This window comes from Pinus tabuliformis, chromosome 5_1, assembly GCF_031772625.1.
Source record: "Pinus tabuliformis cultivar Carrire ecotype Pingquan chromosome 5_1, CPIR1, whole genome shotgun sequence".
Classification (NCBI taxonomy): domain Eukaryota; kingdom Viridiplantae; phylum Streptophyta; class Pinopsida; order Pinales; family Pinaceae; genus Pinus; species Pinus tabuliformis.
This window is the reverse complement of record NC_142305.1, coordinates 782,377,604-782,382,379: the sequence shown is the minus strand read 5'-3', so window position 1 is coordinate 782,382,379 and position 4,776 is coordinate 782,377,604. Positions and strand designations below refer to the sequence as shown.

Genomic DNA, 4,776 nt, shown 5'->3' with positions numbered 1-4,776 from the left:
ATATATATATATATATATATATATATATCTATTTATCTATATATATATATATGGTTTTATTTTAATGGCATAGTGTTTTACTTTGTGGGTCCAGAAGCTTAAACTATATATATATATATATATATATATATATATATATATATATATATATATATATATATATATATATATATATATATATATATATATAGATATAGATATAGATATAGATATAGATATAGATATAGATGATTTTATTTTATTTTATTGGAATAATGCTTATGCGTGGACTATGAAGGAAATCATATCAGGAAGCAATGCTAGAGAAAGCTCACATCCCAGGGAGTTTGACACTTATGGGTGAGGTAGTTACCTACCCAAGCTCCTCCTTGGAAACAAAAATTCCAAAAGAAAGCCAATAGGGTATAAGGAACCTGAGGTGGAAGAAAAGGGCACAGAGGAAGAACAACAAAAGTTTCAGAAGACATTTTGGTCATAAAGAGACTCTAGAGCTGGTTGGCCACTAGAGTCCATCTGAAGCTTGGATGCTTAGATTTTAAAACCCTTGGCTAAGTCTGGTTAGGATCAAATAACCCTTTGGGGAAACAATTGTGTATTAATTATTATTCTAAAACTACTTTGGGTGTGAAGCAAGCTCCGGGTGAGATGTAGTGTTGAAGACTTATGTCATTGGTTGGGTGGAGCGTTGTGTTCCGAGTGGTTTTTTGGTCCATCAGAATAAGCAGAAAACATATAAGTATCAAATAAACAAACTCATTTTTTCTTTATGTATCAAATTTGTGATCATATTTAGTGAAGTATTGTGGTATGATCCTGGAAAAACAAGTATGTCCTATTACCGAGTGAATAATAGAATTATGTAGACATTGAAAATCAACTAGAAAGTTAACACTGAATTTATAACCCAGTAGAAAGAAAGGTTAACACACTCTGATGGGAGTTGGGTTAGTTCTCGGCCTAGATGATGAAATCAACATCTAGGGAACAGTCCCACTTCCTTAGAGTTTGGACTAAGAAGCAACACATGAAAAGGCCAAGGAATAATCCCGCTTCCTTAGAGTTTGGACTAAGAAGCAACACATGAAAAGAAAACTTGTGGCTAATTAACTGTTTCCTTCTCTTTTGTACGAATAATGGAGATTCTAGACATCTTGTTGGAGTGTTTTTGGGTTAGACTCCAGGTCAAGCCAGAATAAAATAAGCTTGGGAAATCAGTCCCTTAAAATCCTCCATAATTAGGAGAACGATAAAATAAAGTGAACTACAGAGAAAGGAAAATTGTATTGAACATTGGTTAACAATGGAAGTGTGCTTACACCTCTGTGTGTTTAATTCTATTAAAATAGTAATAAAATACTGGTATGTTGAATGTAGTAAAATTAGAAACTGGTCAAGGATCAAGTCTACCCTTCTATAAAATAGAAAGAAAATATAACCAACAATGTTCGTAAATCTATACCAACAAGGTGTTAACCACATAAAGATCTCACATGTATAATAACCAGTAAACACCGAGCACAAATCTGCTAATATTTTTGAGCAAACAATTACTCATGCGTCAACTTAACCATTAAATAGATAGTTTGGTTTATATAACTAATTGGAGAAACCCTATCAACCGGTAATGTCAAAATATATAAAAGAAACAATCATAAACTTATTGTAGAACAAAAAAGGAACTAATGAGCATATACAGGAAAATGATATAGAGAAGGCAACATAGTCATAGAGCTTCTATAAGAACCATGTCGTAATAATGATGAACATTGTACTCAGATAAAACTTAAAAGAACCAACATATACATGTAAACGTTATAGTCAAATTGGAAGTAGAAGGGCCAAGAGATCTCTGAGAAAGTAATAAACAAACTAAGTAATTTATACTCCGAGAATAATATGGTTTTACATAACTAAATGAATAGAAACCCCATAAAGACGCAAGCCAACGATGTCAAAACGACTTGAAGCATTATAGGTCCTCAAATATAACAATAGTAGGGTATCATGAAACCCCTCAAGTCTGAATAACCCTCAAATAATTTACTAAAAACTTTAAAACAATAGACATTACAAAACTCAGGTCGAAAGTAGCACCTGGGGAAAACAAGAACTCTGTATAAGCATGAGAGACGTCTGGGAAGGTTAGAAAACTCACACAGGAACCGGTTAGGAAATTACCTGCAAACAATCATTCATCACATCGATGGAATCAGTTAGTTTGTTCTGGGTATGCAACCCATGGTGACAATTGCCAAAGTACAGTTTGTAACAAGGAAGAAAAAGAAAAGACGCTTAACTATATCAGACCTTTTGCCGTTGTGTAGACCATCATGTAACAAGGTCATTAATGTATTGCAACCACCCTTAATACAATCTTAGAAGAATTTAAAAAAAAAAGTAAATTGTTTGCCTTTTCCAACCATACCTAGAATTAACAACAGAACACAAGGGAACTTGAATCTAAGATTCCTCAAGAAGCTTGTGCAGTGGATGGACCTGCAGAGTATACCTTCATTTCTATTAAAATCCAAGCGGTAAATACAGAATAATTGAAGGGTTTGAATAAATTGAAGAATGGGAACAACTCACCGCGGTGTAATGTTGATATGGCTGCGTCTACGGTCAAACTGGTAGTGAAGAAGAGCCATTGAACACCAAACCCTAACACAGGTTGTAGAGCTAACCCTCCATGTCAGCAGTTGTACAATGATGTCGAGAGTAGCATTGAGAGCATATGAGGTTAGTTTCTCCAACCACCTTTACTCTTGTGAACCTTCAATCTCTTCATGATGCATAGGAATCTTAGATCAGGCATCACACTATTTCCAAGGAGTTTGATAGTTGTTCACATGAAGGAAATTGACACTTGTACGCACGAAAAATTCTAGAGAATTCTTATTAAGGGAGAAACCCTTGTTCAAGATTAGAACTTAATCTGTAATGTTATAACTAGACAAATACAATGAAATATCAAAACATGAACTAGCTACAACAAAAAAATAAACATGCATTCTGAAAACTCTACAAGAACAACAAGTTTAGGACACCATTGTGCAAAAACAATAGAGATGAGCCATTTTATTAAATATCCAATGAGAACCTAAGTAGAAAATATTGTGGAATGTGGGCATCTAGGCTTGCTTAAACAAGCACACAAAACCCAGGTGAGAATGAAGAAAACTCCATGCTGAAATAGCTCAGTGGCTGCACGCTCTGCTCGGAAATTTATTTTTGTTGTTGTTGGAGAAAAACTAATATTTGAGGCCTCAAATATGCTCCAAAATTTTTGAAAAATAGGACAAACATCTCCAACACCGGAATAACAAAACCTAAAAATATTTTTGGCTAATTCCAACCTCCTAGAATTACCCAAAAATCAAGTGAAATTACCCACTTCCCAGCTCTGCATCCCACTAGAAAATCTACAACTGCTCCACCAAAAATTCTCCACAAAAATAATTGAGAAATCACTGAAAGATAGCGTTGAAAAGATAGAGTGAAATTCTAGCTATTTCCCGGCATAATATTGCAGTAACTCCTTCAACAAAAAAGTCTACCTGTTGTAAAGATGAAATGACTCACAAAATGCAGGAAAATAAATATCTAATCAGCTCCAAGTTTTCTCTACTAGGATGACACTCTAAGTTCACCGAAGGAGAGTTGGGATTCTCCGCTTGGAAAACCCTATGCTAAACAACACTGGTTGACTTAGCTCAACAGCTTAAGCAAACCTCCAATTTAGAAATGAAATGCCAAAACCAAAATGATCAAAATGAGGGCCCAACCTTCCTTTTATTTTTTCTTTCACTTCCTCATACCATGGTTCAATTTTACCCATACCATGGTTTGATCCTTCCCATGGTTCGATTTCCATTTTTGGTAACTCCAAAACTTAACTTAACTTTTTCTTCTTTTCGTAAGTTCCAACCATTGCCTTTTCTCGAAAATTTATTAAATATCTCCACAATTTATTTCCCCTAATTTTATTTAGCTAAATATATATATTAATCGCCAAAAATGAAAAATTGGGAATTTCTATGTCAAAATTTTAATTGGGGATATGACAGTCCTCCCCTCCCAAATGTTGCTTGTCCTCAAGAAACTGTAGTGCTAGATGCTACACAATTTTTTCTCCTTCCCAAGTGGCATCTTCTTCAAGAAAATCCTTCCACTTGACAAGGAATTCTCTAAGGTTCTTGCTCCTCAACTTCCTTTCCCTCTCTTGTAATATGTCCTCTGGTGTCAAAATCAGATTCCCATCATCATCTAATGGTGGTAACTCAGTGGTAGTTGTCACTCATCCCAAGGCCTTTTTCAGGCAATAGACATGTAATACATTATGCACCTTTCTTCCTGGTGGAAGCTCCAACTCATAAGCTACCTCTCCCACTCATTGTATCACCCTGTATGGCCCATAAAAACGAGGTTGAATACATTCAAATCCATTTTGCTTGAGTGTGGATTGCTTGTATAACTGCAATATCAGGAAAATAAAATCTGCCACCTCAAAATGTCACTCTACCCCATCTCTGTTTGCATATAACTTCTTCTAATTCGATGCCATCTACAAGTTATTCTTGAGTGCTCTAAGGATATCTTGGCTCTGTTGTATCCAATCTTTGACCCCTGGAGATCTATTATCTCCAAAAACTATATCAGCAAAGGTCAGTGCATCATAACCATATAAATCACGAAAGGGTGTCATAACTATGGACATATGATATGTGGTGTTGTAGCAATACTCCCCAAGATGCAACCACTTCACCCACACTTTTT

At 35.1% G+C, this 4,776-nt stretch overlaps 1 long non-coding RNA gene across 1 annotated transcript; it reads right to left on the bottom strand.

Moving 5' to 3' along the window:
* Nucleotides 1–1,863: 1,863 nt before the first annotated feature.
* Nucleotides 1,864–2,856, bottom strand: LOC149167276 (uncharacterized). Its single transcript, XR_016260546.1, has 3 exons — nucleotides 2,590–2,856; nucleotides 2,426–2,496; nucleotides 1,864–2,178 (listed from the first exon to the last, which is right to left on the bottom strand). It is a non-coding gene; the product is annotated as an uncharacterized LOC149167276 (long non-coding RNA).
* Between the last annotated feature and the right edge of the window lie 1,920 nt (nucleotides 2,857–4,776).